The sequence below is a fragment of the Crocuta crocuta genome, unplaced genomic scaffold (assembly GCF_008692635.1).
Source record: "Crocuta crocuta isolate KB4526 unplaced genomic scaffold, BGI_CrCroc_1.0 scaffold168, whole genome shotgun sequence".
In the NCBI taxonomy this organism is placed as follows: Eukaryota; Metazoa; Chordata; class Mammalia; order Carnivora; family Hyaenidae; genus Crocuta; species Crocuta crocuta.
The window spans coordinates 2122274-2142669 of NW_027532591.1; the positions used below are offsets into that span (position 1 = coordinate 2122274).

The 20396-nt window shown below is 35.9% G+C and overlaps 1 protein-coding gene and 1 non-coding gene across 10 annotated transcripts in view; one reads left to right on the forward strand and one right to left on the reverse strand.

The window, feature by feature from the left end:
• AGBL4 (AGBL carboxypeptidase 4) overlaps nt 1-20396 on the reverse strand; it is a 1406556-nt gene that overhangs the window by 983764 nt on the left and 402396 nt on the right. The window lies entirely within an intron of this gene.
• LOC144244502 (U6 spliceosomal RNA) lies at nt 11060-11166 on the forward strand. Its single transcript, XR_013338963.1, has one exon. It is a non-coding gene; the product is annotated as a U6 spliceosomal RNA (small nuclear RNA).

Below are 20396 nucleotides of genomic sequence, written 5' to 3' on the forward strand. Positions count from 1 at the left end.
GCTGAATGGATTGAAAACAAGACACATCTATATACTGTCTACAAGATACTCACAAAATAAGTAAGGACTGAAAGTGAAGAGATGCAAAAATATATTTCATATAAATGTAAACAAAAAGAAAGCCTGTGTAGCTACACTAATAACAGAAAAAAAAAAAACTTTAAAACAAAGACTGTAATAAAAGACAAGAAAAGGGCACTATAAAATAGCAATAGTGTCAATAACAAAAAAGATCTAACATTTATATGTATATAGCCATCCAACATAAAAGAAGCAAAGTATATAAAGAAAATAGTAACAGACCTAAAGAGAAAAACTGGCAGCAATACAATAATACTTGGAGATTTTAACACTCAAACTTATATCAACAATAGATCATCCAGGCAAAAAAATGAGTAAGGATACATCAGCCTTAAACAACATATTAGACCAGACAGACTTCACAAATTTATACAGAACATTCTATCTCAGATCACCAGAATGCACCTTCTTCTTCACTGCATGTGGAACCTTAACCAAGATAAAACACAAGATAGGCCATAAAACAAGTCTCAATAAATTTAGGAAGGTGGAAATAATATCAAACTTTTTTCCAAAAAAAAATGGTATAAAGCTATAAGTAAATTACAAAAAGGAAGAAAGAAAGAAAGAAAGAAAGAAAGAAAGAAAGAAAGAAAGAAAGAAAGAAAGAAAGAAAGAAGAGAAAGAAAAAATACCAACAGCAGAAAAAGGGGATTACTCAACATGTTACTGAACAACTACTGGATTACAGAAAAAAAAAAGGAGAAATTTAAAAAGTACCTAGAGACAAATGAAAGCCAAAATGCAACATACCAAAAGCTACAGAATTCAGCAAAAGTACTCCTTGGTGGAAATTCATAGCAATACAGTCCCATCTCAAGAAACCAATCTTAAATCAACAATTTAACACCTAAAGGAACTAGAAAAATAAGAACAAATGAAGCCCAAGGTTAGTAAAGAGGGCTCAAAAAAAGAAAATCAGAAATGAAAGAGAAGTTACAGCTGATACCACAAAAATATAAATGATCATAAAAAAACTACTATTAACAACTATACACCAACTAATTGGACAACCCAATAGAAAACAGGTAAATTCCTAGAAATTTTAAATCTTCTAAGACAGAATCAGGAAGTAACAGAAAATCTAAATAAACTAAGGACTAGTAAGGAGATTGAATCAGTAATCAAATACCTACTAACAAACAAAAGTCCAGGACTAGGTAGTTTCACTGGTAAATTCTATGAAATTCAAAGAAGATTTAATATCTATCTTTCTCAAACTATTCCAAAAACTTGAAGAAAAGGGAAAACTCCCAAAACCTTCTGAGGTCACATTACCCTGTTACCAAAACCAGACAAAAGCACCACTAAAAAAGAAAATTACAGGCCCCTTTCTCTGATGAACATAGTTGTAAAAATCTTCAACAAAATGTTACTAAATTGAATTCAACAATGTATTAAAAACATCATGCACTGTGGTCAGCGGAATTTATTCCAAGGATGCAAAGATACTCCAACATCTGCAAATCAATCAATGGTACACACTACATTAACAAAAGATAAAAAGCACATGATCAACTCAACTGATTCAGATAAGATGGTATGAGATTAATTTCATATGATTAAATTCAACATCCATTTAAGATATAAATGCTCATCAAAGTGGGTATGGAGGGAACATACTTCAACATATTAAAAACCATATATGACAAATCCACAGTTAATATCATACTGTATGATGAAAAGGAGAATGCTTTTATTCTGAGATCAGTAACAAAACAAGGATGCCCACTAGCCCCACTTTTATTCAACATAGTATTGGAAGTCCCAGCCACACTATTTTGGCAAGAAAAGTAAATAAAAAATATAAATTAGAAAAGAAAAAGTAAAATTTTCACTATGTACAGAAGATGTGATACTGGATAAACAAAAACCTAGACTCCATCATAAAAGGACTACAAATAACTAATGACTTTAGTAAAGCTGAAGGACACAAAATCAATATAGAAAAATCTTTCATATTTCTATACACTAATAACAAACTATAAAAAAATCAGAAAAAATAGTCAATTTACAATTGCAAAAAGGAGGAAGAGGTAGAGGAAGAGAAGAAGGAAGAGGAGGAGAACTAGGAGGAGAAGGAGAGGTAGGAGGAGGAGGAGGAGAAGGAGAAGCAGGAAGAGGAAAAGAAGGAGAAAGAGGAGAAGGAGAGGGAGGAGGAGGAGGAGGAAGGAAGGAGGAGGAGGGGAGGAGGAGGAGGAGGAGAAGGAAGTGGTGAGGAGGAGGAGGAAAGGAGGAGGAGGGGGGGAGGAGGAGGAGGAGGGAAGGAGGAGGAGGAAGAGAAGGAAGTGGTGGAGGAGGGAAGAAGAAGGAGGAGGAGAAGAAAGAGGTAAAGAAGGAGGAGGAGGAGAAGAAGGAGGACGAGGAGGAGGAGGGGGAGGAGGAAGAAGAAGAAGCAGAAGAAGAAATTACCTAGGATAAATTTAACCAAGGAGGTGAAAGACCTGTACACTGAAAACTATGACAGTGATGAAAGAAACTAAATTGGATGTAAATAAATAGAAAGATAGCCTGTGCTCATTGATTGGAGAATTAATGTTAAAATGTCCATACTTTCCAAAGCAATCTATAGATTCAATGCAAACCCTGTCAAAATCCCAATGGTAGTTTTCAAAGAAATAAAACGAATAATTCTAAAATTTGTATGGAACCAGAAAAGACCATGAAAAGCAAAAACAATCTTGAGAAAGAACAGTGCCGAAGGAATTGTGCTTCCTGATTTCAAAATATACTACAAAGTTGTAGTAATCAAAGCAGTATAGAATTTGATTTTAAAAAGACACATAGATCAATAGAACAGAATAGAAAAAACAGGAATAAACCCATGTATATAATGTAAATTAATTTACAACAAAGAACCCAAGAACATACAATGGGAAGAGGGTACTCTCTTCAAAATGGTTTTCGAAAAACTGGACAGGCACATGTTAAGAATGACACTGGACCCTATCTTCAACTGGATACAAAAATTAACTCATTATTGATGAAAGGCTTGAAACGTAAGACCTGAACCCATAAAACTCCTAGAAGAAAACATAGGAGATAAGCTCCTATCAGTCTTAGTAAAGTTTTTTTTTTATTGTTTAAGTTTATTTATTTTGAGAGAGAGAGTGTTTGTGAGCAGTGGAGGGGCAGAGAGAGAGTAAAAATCTCTGCTGTCAGCGCAGAGCCTGACACAGGGTCCAGATCTCATGAACCATGAGATCGTGACCTGAACTGAAACCAACAGTCAGACACTTAACTGACTAATCCACCCAGGAACCCCAGTAAAGTCTTTTTTTTATTGGACTCCAAGAGCAGGGGGAAACAAAAGCAAAAATAAACAACATTAAACTACAAAGTTTCTGCAATGAGAAGGAAACTATCAACAAAATTAAAATGCAACATGCTAAATGGGAGAAGATATTTGCAAATGGTTCATCCAATAAGGGATTAATACCCAAATCTATAAAGAATTCTTATCTCAGTAATAAAAACAAAATAACAAAAACAAACAAAAAACCCAGAGGTACCTGGGTAGCTTAGTTGGCTAAATATCTGACTTTTGACATCAGGTCAGGTCATGATCTCTGGGTCATGAGACTGACCCCCCTGCCCTCCCCAGCAGGCTTCATTGTGGAGCCTACTTGGGATTCTCAGAGAAAGCCTTGTGTAGCGATGAACATTTACATTTACATAAATAAAAAACAGTCCACTAGTCCTTATTTTTATTCATGTAGTGACATGAATTTTTATTCATGTTGGATCCCATAAGATGCTTATCTTGACTCTTACTTAGAAGAATCACTCTTGTAGTAAGGGGTTGATGGGTGTTCTTTTGTACATCTCATGATGCTGACTGAAATATAAAAGTATACTTCTTACAGTATTTGAAAACAATCTTTCTGAACACCATATATACTAAAATTGAGAAAAATTGTATTTTTAAAATGCATATAGAAATATGTTAAAAGCAATTTATGCATTTACCCAGAAATTCCAATTCTAACAGGTTATCACTAAGGAAATAAGGCAAAATGAAAACGTGCTTCATTGACCAAGATGTTCACTACAACAGTATTTATGGTAGAAAATTTTGGAAACAAGTTGAGAGATGAACATCAAGAAAATAAATAAATAAACAATGGCACATTCAAAATTAAATATAATTATCAAAATACAATTTACAGAGAATATTTAACAATATAGGAAAAATCAGAATACAATATTTAATGAAAAAGCTACAACAAAAAATCAAATGCAGTGTGCGAAACATCAATGTAAAAGGATATGCACACAATAGGAAAAAAGAAAAGGAGTTTCCTTTTCAGCACAAGTACTTGTTTAATCAATTGCCCACTAAATAGATGGAGGAGGGTCAAAAGAAAAAGAGAGATACTAAAAGGTCCACAGGGATTGTCTCTGTTGGAGAAATTAAGGGAGGTTGGTTCTGTTTCTATTTCTCCAAAAAATTGACATTTTTTACATTAAGAAAATACAATCAAAATCAGTAAATAGAAAAATTAATATAGAAAAAAATATTAGTGTAATAATGAAAAAACCACCATTCTAATATTCTCATGAAACCTCACTTCATTTCAATATCTTCCCACAACTATTATTATCTCTATGAATTAGTGTTTCCATTAAAGAAATAAATACATGTTAAATAATTAATAAAATTTAACTCCTTAAATAAATGATATTCATGAGTAAAAGATCATCAGCTGAGAATTAAGTTAGGAATAAACAACAGAAAAAAACTCTGGCAATCTCCAGAAAGTAAAATAATGTGATTTTAAATAACCCACGAGTCAAAAAACAAATCTCAAGAAATGTTAGAAAATATTTAAATTAACTAAAAATGGAAATAATACATAAAATTTATAGGATGAAACTTAAACACTACCTAGAGGGAAATTTATAGCTTTATATGACTGTATCAGAACATAAAAATGGTCTCAAATCAATAAGTTAGCCTTTCCCCCAAAAAAATCATAAAAGTGCAAAATAAACTCAAAGAAAGAAGGAGAATAATGGAGATTAGCAAAAGGAACATCAAAGAGATAGAAAACAAAAACAAACAAAATGAATAGTGTGTCAGTGAAAAAAGTTGGATTTCGAAGATTCAACAAAATTGACAAATTTTACTGAGAGTGACCAAGAAAAAAAAAATGACACAAATTATTAAACTTATAATGAAATTAGTATCATTAGTATTAACAATACAGAAAGTAAATTTATAGGGAATGTTATAAAAACTTTGTCAACAAATTAGACAAATAAAATTGACAAATTCTTTGAAAAAATACATTGACTCAAGAAGAAACAGAAAATTTGAATAGACTTATATCAAGTAATAAAAATGATGAGTATTAATTAGAAATTTTCCCTCAAATGTGTAAACAGAGAATAATACCAATCCTTCACATTCTTTCCTAAAATAGAGGAGGGAACACTTTTCACCTCATGCTATGAGACAAGTAACACTATATTGCAAAACCAAGAGAAAGATATCACAAAAGAAATAAGTTACAACCCAGTATTTCTCATGAAAATAGGAAGAAAGTTTAAGTGAAATATTAGCGACCCCGATCCAGCAGCTTTAAAAGGAATTATACTCCAAAGAAGGGGGTTGAAGATGACAGGTAGAAAGATCCAGAACCCACTTCCTCCTACAGATACAATAAATTTACAGCTCCATGGAATAATATCCTCTAAAAAAGACATGAAAACTGGATAAACAGATTCTCCACAACAAAGCATAGAAGGGTAGCATCAAAACAGTAGGAGAGCAGAGATACAGCCTCATCAAAACACCCTTCCCAAGCACTGTGACCCACAATCAGGAGGGAAACCTCTCTCACAAAGGTAAAAGAACTCTCTGCTGAAAAGTGAAGGGTATGTGTTCCACATCAGGCAAGTTCCTATATGCTGTACAAGAGAGACAAGGTCCTCAAATGGCTAGCTTTGAAAAACAACAGGGATTATATCCAGGAAAACCACAGACCTGTAGCAAAAAGGGAATCAGCTCTTAAAGGGCTTGCAAACAGACAAGTTGCTCCAGGACCCAGGGCAAAAATATCACTTTAAAAAAGCACCTACACCATATGAAGGAGACCCCCTTACTAATCTTAAAACATCTGTCAGAGAGGCAGGAACTTGTTATGACTCCCTCCAAGGTGGCAAGCAACATTTTTGTATTCTCATTCTAACTTTTTAATGAAGGCACTAGTGGTAGCTAGCATGGAACTCTCCCACAACCCTGTTAGTAGCAGAAGGCACAACACACTGAGGGCCCCACTAATCCCTGCACCATAACTGGGCATCTCAACCAGAAGGTTTGAGGAATCCCAGAGAGTTCCAAACAAGATGAACCTAAAGAGATCCACACCAAGACACAAATTTCAAATGGCAAAAATTAAAGATGAAGAGGGAATCTTAAAATCAGCATGAGAAAAACAACTTCTTATGTGCAAATGAAACCTTGTAAGACCATCAGCAGATTTTTCAGCGAAAAACTGCCATGTCAGAAAGGAGTGCCATGACATATTTAAAGTGTTGAAAGAAATTAAAAAAAACAAACTTCCAACATTTCTCTACCCAGCAAGGATACCATTCAGAATTGAAGACAACATTAAGAGTTTTCCACATAAAGAAAAGTAAATAAGTTTCTCAGCTATCAACCAACCTTAAAAGAAACGTTAAAGGATTTATTTAACCTGAAAAGAAATGGCACTAATTAATAACAAGAAAACATGAGAGTAAAAATCTCACTGAAAAATATAACAATACAGTAAAAAGATGGTAGATCAACCACTTAAAAGGAACTGTTAAGGTTAAAAGACAAAATGAGCAAAATTAACTAAAACTGCAATTATTAATTGAATGTTCATAAAATTAAAAGATACAAAATGTGACGTCAAAATTATAAAACATTGGGGGTGTAAAAATTTAAAGCTTTGGAATGTGTTTTTTGGATTTTATTTCTAGCAGTATATGCAAAATGCAAATCAGTTAGATCCTTTCATTGATTTCTAAAAATTTTCCCCTCCTCTCTTTAGCTTCTGTCCTCAGTTAGGCCTCAGCTTCTCTTATTCAGACTTTTAGAGCAGCTTCCCCTCTGGTCTCTCTGCCTCCACTCTTTTTCCACCCAATCTACTTCAATTCTCCACAGGATGACCAGAATAATCTTTCTCACACAAAAATCTGATCATGGTTCTTCCTTTTTTAAACACTGTTTACTGAATTAGTCTATGACCAAATTTCCAAGAAGTGTGGGGCAGTAGTCAAGCACACTGGAGTTAGCTGCTTTGGGTATATAGTACAGTCCTGCTACTTTCTGTGAGATTTTAAGCAAATTAATTAATCCTGTTGTGGCGCTATTTCTTCATTTGTGAAGCAGAAAAAATTGCACCTACTCATTGCGTGTTTGGCATAATAAGTAAATTTAAACTTGGAAAGTAGTTTCAAATAATGCCTGTCATACCACAAACATTTAGCTATTATTACTGTTACCCCAGGCCCTTCATATTTTGGGTGCCATATTACCCTTCAGTTTTGGAATGTGTAGTTTTGGAAAGATACTCAACACTCAAGGATTAGAAGAATTAATGTTAAAATGTCCATACCACCCAAAGCAATCAACAGAACCTGCATAAATAATTCTAACATTTGCATGGAATAACAAAAGATACTGAATAATCAAAGCAATCTTGGGAAAGAAGAACAAAACTAAAGGTATCATATTCCCTAATTTTAAACTATTCTGCAAGCTACAGTAATCAAAACAGTATGGTATTGGCCTAAAAACAGAAACATAAATCATGGATCAGAACTGAGAGCCCCCAAATAAATCCACATATATACAGACTATCAATTTATGACAAAGGATCTAAGAACAGCAGAGAAAAAACAGTCTCTTTAATAAATACTTTTGGGAAAACTGGACAGCCAAAAGCAAAAGAATGAAACTATGCCATTATTTTACACCATACACAAAATTAACTAAACATGGGCTGAAGACTTAAATGGAAGACCTGAATCCAAAAATTTTAAGAAGAAAACATAGATGGTAAGGAAGCTCCTTGACAGCAGTCTTAGCAGTCTTTGTGGATCTGACTCCAGAGGCAAAAGAAACAAAAGCAAAAATAAATAAATGGGACTAAATCAAACTGAAAAGCTACCACACAGGAAAGGAAACCATCATCAAAATGAAAAAGACAATCTACTGAATGAAAGAAGATATTTACAAATCATATATCTGGTAAGGTGTTAATATACAAAATATATTAAAAAATCACACAACTTAACAATAAAATAACAAACAGCTCAATTAAAAAATAAGTGGAGGCTCTAACAGACATTTTTCCAAAAAAGGCACAGATGACCAACAGGCACATAAAAAGATATTCAACACTATGAATTATCAGGGAAATGCAAATCAAAACCATATGACATTATCACCTCACACCTGTCATAAATGACTATTTTTAAAAGACAAAAAATAGTGAGTCTTAGAAAAGATGTGAAGAAAAGGGAACCCTGTGCATTGTTGGTAGGACTGAAAACTGATGCAACTACTATGGAAAACAATAAAGATTCTTCAAAAATTAAGAAAAGATCAACCATGTGATCCATCTATTATGCTTCTGAGTATTTATCAGAAAAACATGAAAACAGAATATATGAAGAATTATTTCGTGTTCACTTCAGCAGCACATATACTAAAATTGGAACAATACAGAGAAGATTATCATGTGCCTCCATGCTCATTGCAGCATGAACATAATAGCCAAGGTATGGAAACAACCTAAATGTTCATGGATAGCGAATGGGGGGGATGGGGGGGGTGTATGTGCGTGCGTGCGTGTGTATACACACATACATACACACACACACACACACACACACACACACACACACTATGGAATACTACTCATTTGCAACAACATAGATGGGCCTTGAAGGTATTATAAGTGAAATAAGTAAGATGGAGAGAGGCAAATACTTATGATTTTATTCATATGTGGAATCTAAAACAAAACAAAACAGAAACAAAAATAAAAACAAAACAAACTCAAAGATACAGAAAATAGATTGATGGTTACCAGAAAGGAAGGTGTTTGAAAGGTAGGTGAAATGGGTGAAGGGGGTCAATGGATGGTGATAGATGGTAACCAGACTTTGGTGGTGATCACTTAGTAGTGTATACAGATGTCAAATCATAAACTTATATCCTGAAACAAATAATGTTATATACAAATCTTACCTCTATTAAAAGAAAGACTTACATACAATGATTAAATTGGATTTATCCCAGAAATTCAAGATTAGTTCAACAATCGAAAATCAATTATAGGAAATTTACATAATGATAGAATAAAAGATAAAAATCACAAATTTATCTAAATAGATGCTCCCACAAAAGCATTTGACAAATTCAATACCAAATAATCATAAAAATTCTCAAAATCTATAATAGATGAAGACTTTCTCATCCTGATAAAGGGCATCTTTACAAACCTATTTCTTTTTTTTTTTTTTTTTAACATTTATTTATTTTTGAGAGAGAGAGGGGTGGGAGCAGAGAGACAGGGAAACACAGAATCTGAAGCAGGCTCCAGGCTCTGAGCTATCAGCACAGAGCCCAATGTGGGGCTGAAACTCATGGACAGTGAGATCATGGCCTGAGCTGAAGTCGGACGCGTAACCAACTGAGCAACCCAGGGTCCCCTATACAAACCTATTTCTTAGCAACTTTCCTAAATACCTTATAGTAGTGTAAACTAGAGTCATCCTGTTTAACATTACATGTTGTACTTTATAACTTGTTGAGAATAGATCCTAAGAGTTCTTCTCACAAGGATATATTTTTTTCTTTTCTTTCTTTTGTATCTATAAGACACGATGGATGTTAACTAAACCTATTTTGGTAATCATTACACAACATATTAAAGAAACCGCCATGTCATACATCCTAAACTTATACAGTGATGCATGTCTATTTCTCAACAAAGCTGGAAAAAAACAAATCTCCCAAGCTCACATCATAATTAATGGTTAAAGTGTAGAATCCTTCCCCCTAAGGTCAGGATCAAGGAAATGATATATGCCTCTGTCATTTCTATTCCATTCTAACCAGTAAAATAAAATAAATGGATTTGTTATTTGCAAATATTATTATTATGTCATATATTATTTAATAAGAATAAAACAAAGTAAATTTAACAAAAGAAATGCAAGACTTGAACACTGAAACTTAGAAACATTGCTAAGAGAAATTAAATACAATATAAGTAAGAGGGAGGATATTCCATGTCTAGAGATTAGAAGGCTTTATATTATTAAGACAGCAGTTTTTCCCAAATTCACCTATAGATTCAGTGTAATAATTATCAAAATCCTAGCAGGCTTTTTGCTGAAAATAACAAGCAGCTAGAACAATTTTCAAAACAATAAAAACTTTTTGGAATTGACATTACCTAATTTCAAAACATAGAGCTACATTAACCAAGACCAGTTTTTTAAGAGTAGTTCAGGCATAGAGATCTATAAACAAGATTGAGAATTCAGAAATAAAACCATACACGTACAGTCAGCTGATTTTCAACTAAAGTGTCAACACATTTCAACTGGAAAAATACAATCTTTTGACTAATGGTGCTGGACCAAGATACCTACATTCAGAAAAAAAATTAGATCTTTATCTAATATCATGCACAAAAGTTACCACAAACTGGATCAAATATTTATATCTAAGAGTTAAAATAGTAAATTCTTAAAGGAAAACATAACCTCTGGCTAGCAAAGAATTCTTAGATACGACATCAAAAAACAATCCAAAAATGAAAAAAAAAATTATACTTTATCAAAATTCAAAACTTTTGCACTATGAAGGATACAGAAATCAAAAGATGAACCCAATATTGGGAGAAAATAATTGCAAATTATAGAGCTGATAATGAATTTGTATCCAGAATATATAAAGAATTATTTCGTGCTCACTTCAGCAGCACATATACTAAAATTGGAGCAATACAGAGAAGATTATCATGGCCCCTGCACAAGAATGACATGCAAATTCGTGAAGCATTCCATATTTTTCTGAAATACAGACAGATGAACAATAAACCATCCTGCACACCTAGAAAACTGATTTGAGGATTAACACAACAATCTGCACAACCTGGACCACAAAACTCAGCAGGTACATGGCATGGAGGGGTGAACTTAGGGAGACAGAAGCTGCAGAGGGCAGGGAGCTGTTTTTGCTTGCAGAAAGAGGGCAGAGATGGGGGCAGAATACAGGAAAAGCAACCTCACCCCCCCAAAAAAACTAGCTGGAGACAAAGTGGAAAAGTGGAAACAGCCACATGGACTTAACAAAAAAGGGAAAACGGAGAAAAGAGATGGTTTAAATTCCATTAAGACTCTATAAACAAGGGGAGAGCAGAGTCCGAAACTCCACAGCTCAATAGCTGGCAGTGTCTGGTCAGAAGGGCAAGTCCCCAGGAGAAAAGACTGAGGTCTGGGGATCCTTAGGCCACACAGGAAGAGGCAGTTCACCTGCTGGGAGAGCATTTGGTAGAGGCTGTGCACACACACATGCCCAACAGGGAAACGTCCCAGCAGACTCAGGAGAACAACCACATTTGCTGTACTGGAACAAGGACATTAAGGGTGAAGCATGGTGCAAGATGTGTGTTGTTATTTTCTATAATCCCTGAAAGGCTACTGCTACACAATCGTGTGAACTTTTCTGGGGTGGGCTGGCACCCAGCCACAGTTTCTGGACATCAGAAACAGCATGGTCCCACGAACATTCCTGGGTGCTGCCAGCACCTGGCCATTGCTCGGTGAGACCCTCTTCCAGAAGGTCTGAGTGGGTCAAAGCCACAGTCCCTCAGAAGTTACCAGTTGGGAAACAAGCCACATCTGAGATAAAACTCAGGAGGGAGGTGCCCCTGGCAACCTGAGGACTTGGTCATGGACAGTGTAGAAGTGGGGAGTGGATGGAAGCTGGAGATAAATGAGGGGTGCATGAACACTGATCAGGGAGAACAGAGTTCTGATACTAGAGACTGGGTAGCTGGGTGACGCCATTTTCACCCCTCCCACGCATGCGCATACACACCTGCAAGTGCCACACAATCCACCCCAGTAAGCAGAGCAGCACCATCTAGTGGAGAACAAAACTGTTACACTACACTCACCTCACTGGGCTAATCTCACTCTTCAGGAACACCACAAGTCTCTCCACCTGCTTTATAGTTTAACTTCTAGGGGAAAACAATGTAATTTCAATTGTATTTCAGTCTGTTTGCTGGTCCATCTATTCAATTTTTTTTCTTTTTTGTTTCTTTTCTCTTTCTTGAATACAGAAAGAGAAAAAATTTATTCTTACTTTTAATTTTTATTAAAAATGTTTTTTAAGTTTTTAACTATATATTTTTTACATTTTTGTAAATGTTTCAAATTCTATTTTACTTCCATTATTTAATTTTATTCTATTTCACTGTAGTCATTTTTTCAAATTTTCTAACTTTTTTCACCCTCATTTTTCTCTAATCTATCAAGCTCTTTTCAACAACCAGACTAAAACACACCTAGGATATAGCAACATTTGATTTGGTGTGTGTGTGTTTGTGTGTGTGTGTGTGTGTGTTGTTTTTAACATTTGAATTTTTTTTTTACCTTATTTATTCCTTTTCTTCCTTCAAAATGACAAAATGAAGAAATTCACCCAAAAAGAAGGAGCAGGAAGAAATGACAGCCAGGGGCTTAATAAACACAGATACAAGCAAGATGTGTGAAACAATTTAGAATCATGATAATAAGATTGTTAGCTGCGGTTGAAAATAGAATACCTTTCTGTGGAGATAAAAGAAGTAAAAGTCAGAATGAAATAAAAAATGCTATAACTGAGCTGCAAGCTTGAATGAATGCCACGATGGCAAGGGTGGATGAGGCAGAGCAGCGAATCAGCAATATAGAGAAAAAACTTACGGAGAATAACGAAGCAGGAAAAAAAAGTAGGAAAGTAAGGCAAAAGAGCACAATTTAAGAATTAGAGAAATAAGTGACTCATTAAAAAGGAACAACATCAGAATCACAGGGGTCCTAGAAGATGAAGAGAGAGAAAAAGGGGTAGAAGGGTTATGTTAGCAAATCATAGCAGAAAACTTTCATAACCTGGGGAAAGGCACAGACATCAAAATCCAGAAAGCAGAGAGGACTCCTATTACATTCAATAAAAACCGACCATCAACAAGGCATATCATATTCAAATTCACAAAATACTCAGGCAAGGAAAGAATGAGGAAAGCAGCAAGGGAAAAAAAGTCCTTAACCTACTAGGGAAGAAAGATCAGTTTGAAGAAAGAAAGTGAATTCCCTGGCCTCAGGATGTAAAGTTCTAAATATATCTGTCAGATCCATCTGGTCCAATNTAAGAAGAAAACCAATGGACAAAGAATGGTTTAATGCATATAACCGTATTTCCCAGCTACAGTTAAATAGCTGTGTGTATGCAGTGCTGGTTGAAGAGCATAGAGAAAAAGAGAGAAGACAGGGCGGGATGAGGCAAAATTGTAAATAGAATGAACAGGCACAAGGGATAAGAAACTTTTTTCAAAGAGCTAAAAGGTAGAATATGGTTGGATAGGTGAGAGAAGGACGCTGTTATTATCCAGAGAGACTATACAGTCTAATTACTCCTGAGAGAAAGAGATGAAAATGTCGGTATGTGTAGAATTTACATCTACAGAATGGACTCATAGTGATTGTTTAAGCAAGCCAGTGACCCGGGTTAATCAGGTCAGTGTTCTGGGGAAAAAAGAAAGAAAAGTGGGGGGGGGGGGGAAAGGGAGGAGGGCAGCTCTCAAGCAGGGATGGGCGTGGGGTGATCCAATGCCTCAGGCGGGAGTTCTCCCTTGGTGGTTGTGGGAAGGAGAGTGGCGGTGCTCCAGTACCTTCTTGAACCAAGAGCTGCACCTCGCTTTTTTGTGGGCATGTAAACTCCCGGTACTGGGGGCGCAGCCAAAGTTGGTTGCACTTTTCAACCCAGGCCAGTCCCAGTCTCTAAATCCCAGTCCACATGCCCCGCTGAAAGTGCCTTAGACACACCTTACCAGGCAACCCCCTTGGGACAATTCCAGGCCTCCTGCCTAGCTCTGGGGGTGGGGTCAGAATTGCTGCTTCTTTCTCTGGGTAGGGCTGATGAGCATGGGCGGGGCTTGCCTGCCGGGTGCCCTGAGCCCGCTGGAGTGAGGAAAACCAGGTCCCTCTATGCTCCTCACCCGAAACACGAACTCACAGGCACATCTCCCAGTTTTTAGCTCTTTGCCTTCCCTCTAGAGTTCCTTCCAGCCAGCCAGGAGCGCGGACGCCCGGTGTCCGCGTGCGGCTCTTCCAGGGGCCCAAGCCTGCCGGGAGGACAATGGCGGCAGGCACGCCGCTACTCCAGAAGTGCAGCCCGCCAGGAGTCAGCACAAAGGAGCAGTCTGTGCGCTTAGCCCCTCCAGACTAGTTGGCACGAGGGTACCTGGAGTGCAGGTATTTGGCGTGCAGGGTGTTTCTATGCCCCGAGCGGAGGCTTTTCCCCCGAGCGGAGGCTTTTCCCCCAAGCGGAGGCTTTTCCCCCGAGCGGAGGTTTTTCTGTTTCGGACTCTCTCTTTTTCCCCTCACTCCCCACAGAGGGGGATCGCCTCTGACCCTGAAGTCTCCAATCCCGGCCCGATTTTATCTTCCCCAGTTCGCACTCACGTTAGAAGGCTTTCTCAGTGGATTCTGCGTCCCTTTTCTCCCAATCTCTCAGGTTTTGTAAGGTTTCCAATGGCTTCAGATCTTTTCCGTGTGAGGTATGGGTGCGAGTGCAAGTACAGAGCTCCTTACTTCTCAACCATCTTGCCCTGAAATATGCTTTATAATAGCAAAGGAGAGAGACCAAGCATGCCACCCTGATGGCTTTAGTATAGCTCAAAGCAGCCTAGGCAAGGGAAAATTGTCTTTGAAGTCATAGGTTTTATCTTAAAAATTCATGAAAAGTTTGCATTTGACTCTCTAATTGGAAAGTAATGTAATGTAAACTATCATTAGACAAAAGTGACATTCTAAAAAAAGAAAAAAAGAATGAATGGGCTAACCAAGAAGTTAAGGAGGAAATTAAAAAGCACATGGAAGTCAATAATTAAGCCACAGCCCCAAACCTCTGGGATGCAGGATGGTGGTCATAAGAGGGAAGTATATAATGATCCAGGCCTTTCTAAAGAAGGAAGAAAGGTCTCAGATACAAAACCTAACCTTACACCCTAAAGAGCTAGAAAAAGAACAACAAATAAAACCCAAAACCAGCAGAAGACAGGAAATAATGAAGATTAGAGTAGAAATCAATTCTGTTGAAAACGAAAAACAACAGAACAGACCAAAGAAACGAGAAGCTGGTTCTTTGAAAGAATTAACAAAATTGATAAACCACTAGCCAGTTTGATCAAAAAGAAAAAGGAAAGGACCCAAATAAATGAAATCAAGAATGAAAGAGCAGAGATCACAACCAACACTGGAGAATTACAATGAGCAAATATACACCAATAAAATGGGCAATCTGGAAGAAATGGACAAATTCCTAGAAACATATATACTATCAAAGCTGAAACAGGAAGAAATAGAAAATTTGAATAGACTGATAACCAGTAAAGAAATTAAATTAGTAATTAAAAATCTCCCAAAAAAACGGAGTCCAGGGCCAGATGGCTTTCCAGGGGAATTCTACCAAACATTTAAAGAGTTAACAACTATTCTTTCGAAGCTGTTCCAAAAAATAGGAATGTAAGGAAAACTTCCATACACTTTCTATGAAGCCAGCATTACCTTGATTCCAAAACCAAAGACCCCACTAAAAAGAAGAAATATGAAACAATTTCCCCATGAACATGGATTCAAAAATCCTCAGCAAGATATTAGCCAATCAGATCCAACAAAATTATTCACCATGATCAAGTGGGACTTATACCTGGGATGCAGGGCTGGTTTAACATCTGCAAAACAATCAATGTGATTCATCACACCAATAAAAGAAAGGACAAGAACCATATGATCCTCTCAATAGATGCAGAAAAGCACTTGACAAAATACAGCATCCTTTCTTGATAAAAACCCTCCAGAAAGTAGGGATAGAAGAATCCTACCTTGAGATCATAAAAGCCATATATGAAAGATCAAATGTTAATATCATCCTCAATGGGGAAAAACGGAGAGCTTTTTCCCTAAGGTCAGGAACAAGTCAGGTATGTCCACTCTCACCACTGCTATTCAACATACTATTGGAAGTCTTAGCAATCAGACAGCACAAAGAAATAAAAGGCACCCAAAATACCCAGGGGGAGGTCAAACTTTCAATCTTTGCAGATGACATGATACTGTATATGGAAAATCCAAAATATTCCACCAAGAAACTGCTAAAACTGATCCATTAATTCAGCAAGGTCTCAGGATATAAAATCAATACGCAGAAATCAGTTGCATTCCTATACAACAATAATGAAGCAACAGAAAGAGAAATCAAGGAATCAATCCCATTTACAAAAGCAACAAAAAATATAAAATACCTAGGAATAAATCTAACCAAAGATGGAAAAATATATACACTGAAAACTACAGAAAGCTTATGAAAGAAATCAAAGAAAAAAAAAAAAAAAGGAAAAATATCCCATGCTCCTGGATAGGACGAACAAATGGTGTTAAATGTCAATATGACCCAAAGCAATCTACATATTCAATGCAATTCCTATCAAAATAACACCGTAATTCTTCACAGAGCTAGAACAAACAATCCTAAAATCTGTATGGAACCAGAAAAGACCCCAAATAGCCAAAGAAATCTTGAAAAAGAAAACCAAAGATGAAGGCATCACAATCTGGGACTTCAAGCGTATTACAAAGCTATAATCATCAAGACAGTATGGTACTGGCACAAAAACAGACACTTAGATCAGTCAAACAGGATAGAGAACCCAGAAATGGACCCACAAACAAATGGCCAACTAATGTTTGACAAAGCAGAAAAGACTGTCCAATGGAATAAAGACAGTATCTTCAGCAAATGGTGCTGAGAAAACTGGAGAGCACCATGCAGAAAAATGAACCTGGGCCACTTTCTTACACCAGACACAAAAAACAACTCAAAATGGATGAAAGACCTAAATGTAAGACAGGAAGCCATCAAAATCCTCGAGGAGAAAGCAGGCAAAAACCTCTCTCACCTTGGCCACAGCAACTTCTCACTCGACACATCTCCAGAGACAAGGGAAAACAAAAGCAAAAACGAACTGTTGGGAAATCATCAAAATAAAAAGTTTCTCTACAGCGAAGGAAACAATCAGCAAACCTAAAAGGCAACCAATGGAATGGGAGAAGATATTTACAAATGACATATCAGATAAAGGGTTAGTATCCAAAAGCCTTAAAGAACTTATCAGACTCAACACCCAAAAATCAAATAATCCTGTGAAGAAATGGGCAAAAGACATGAATAGACATTTCTCCAAAAAAGACATCCAAATGGCCAACCGACACATTAAAAAATGCTCAACATCACTCATCAGTAGGGGAATAGAAATCAAAACCACAATGGGATACCACTTCACACCTATCAGAATGGTTAAAACTAACAACTCAGGCAACAACAGATATTGGTGAGGATGCGAGAAAAAGTATCTCTTTTGCGCTGCTGGTGGGAATGCAAACTGGTGCAACCACTCTGGAAAACAGTATGGAGGCTCCTCAGAAAATTAAAAATAGAACTACCCTACAACTCAGCAATTGCACTACTAGGTATTTACGCAAGGAATACAGGTGTGCTGTTTTGAAGGGGCACATGCACCCCAATGTTTATAGCAGCACTATCAACAATAGCCAAAGTATGGATAGAGCCTAAATGTCCATCAATGGATGAAGATGTGGCATATATATATATACACATACATACACGCATACATACAATGGAGTATTGCTCAGCAATTAAAAAGAATGAAATCTTACCATTTGCAGCTACATGGATGGAACTAGAGGTATTGTGCTAAGCAAAATTAGTCAGAGAAAAACAAATATCATATGACTTCACTCATATGGGGACTTTAAGATACAAAACAGATGAACATAAGGGAAGGGAAGCAAAAATAATATAAAAACAGGGAGGGGGACAAAACATAAGAGACTCCTAAATATGGAGAACAAACCCTCCAGAGGGTTACTTGAGGGGTAGTGGGAGGGGATATGGGCTAAATGGGTAAGGGGTATTAAGGAGTCTTCTCCTGATATCATTGTGCTCTATATGCTAACTAATGGAAGTTTAAAAAAATAATAATGAAAAAAACCCAAATTATTTCAACTCAGTAAGAAGTAGTCAAATCTATTTAAAAATGGGCAAAAGATATCAAAAGATATTTCAGCAAAGAAGATATACAAGTGGCTAAAGGTACACAAGAAGGTGTTCAAAATCATTAATGATTAAGGAAATGCAAATTAAAATAATGATAAGAATTCAGTTTGATGAAAAAGCTTCTTTAAAAGTAGAATACATTATCTATAAGACAGTTATCACTAGAATGGCTAATATTCAATAAGACAATAAGTGCTGGGAAAGATATAGAGAAAGTATAACCTTCATACATTATTGGTGGCAATGAAAACTGGTACAGTCACTTTGGAAATCACTTTGTAAGGGACTTTAAAAGCAAAATACAGCACCTGGGTGGCTCAATCTGTTGAGTGTCTGACTCTTGATTTCTGCACAGGTCATGATCAGGTTTGTGGTATATATATATATATATATATCCATATCCTATCCATATATATCCATATATGGATGTGTATATAGGATATATACATGTATATAAGATGTATATACACATGTACATAGGAGATATACATACATACATATATATATATATCCTCACAAAGATGTACACGTGAATGTAATGAACTATCAGATTATATTCCTACATATATACTTGCTCATGTATAAAATCACTTTTGCTCAGGAATAGTCATCACAGCATTATTTATAATATGAAATAGCTTATACAAATGTCCATACATAAAAAATTGGTCAAACAAATTATAATACATTCCTATAATGAATAACTATGCACATATTATTAAAAAGTAAATCAGAACTAATTTAATATCACATCACATCAAAGCAATGAGGTATAGTGTTTGAAAGTAAAGGCTTTAGAGCCAAACTGTCACTATTTGAACTCAGCTCTACAACTTACTTATGAAAGTCACATAACCTTTCCGTTCCTGTTTCTCATCTGTAAAATGAAGATAAACTATATATCTCACAGAGCTATGATAAGTCAATGGATATTTACATGTAAAGTCCTTCATAGTGCTGGCCCATAGAAGTGATCTGTAAATGCGGCTACTACTATTCTCTACACCATGACTTTGCTAGGTGAAGAAAAAAGAGTAAGGGTGTGAAATAAGATATACAGTATTATATTAAACATTAATGTTTAAAAAGTAATATATAAATGTATATACTTGTATACAAATACATCTGAAAAGATATATAAGAAACCCCTATCATTGGTTGCCTCCAGGAAGGGGAATGGATAGATGGAAAACAAGAAAGAGAAGAAACTTACTTTTCTTCATATACCATTTCATACCTTCTGAATTTTGTTCACTGTGCATATTTTTAAAATTAAATGATATATTTACTTTTTAAATGTTATAGTAGAGTAGCTTTAAGCTTTGTTTAATGCTGCATTTTCTCAGCCTATTTATCTATAAAATACTGTTTTCAAGGAACACCTAAAAAATCACCCCTTGTTCCAAAGAACACCATTTTAGAAACATTGCTTCAGGCTAAAGAGAGTCACTGAAATTTGCAGAAGAGAATGACATATTCAGAGCAGAGATTTGGGATCTCTTCCTTTTTTTGATAGTGTTCTTTTTTGGACATGATAGGTGTCTTCTTTTATTGGATATCCAAGTTTGAAATGCAATTACTTTACAGCATGTGTGAGCAAAAGAAAACAAGTTTTAGAATACATGCTTTGAGAATAAAACCAAACACACAAATACACCTTTTGTCAGAAACAAAATATTTTTGATTTTACTAAATCTGTAAATATATCACAGTCCCAACAAGATTACATAGTGATGTTTTTCTTCTACAAATCCAACTATTTTTGCCAGAGCAGTTCAGCCTGGGGGACTTAAAACTGGATTCTCATTTCCCAGACAGACACTGAGGGCCCTTCTATGATCTCTCATCTCTGTTCCTCTTCTCTCTTCACAGCCACAATACCTTGTAACTTCACTAT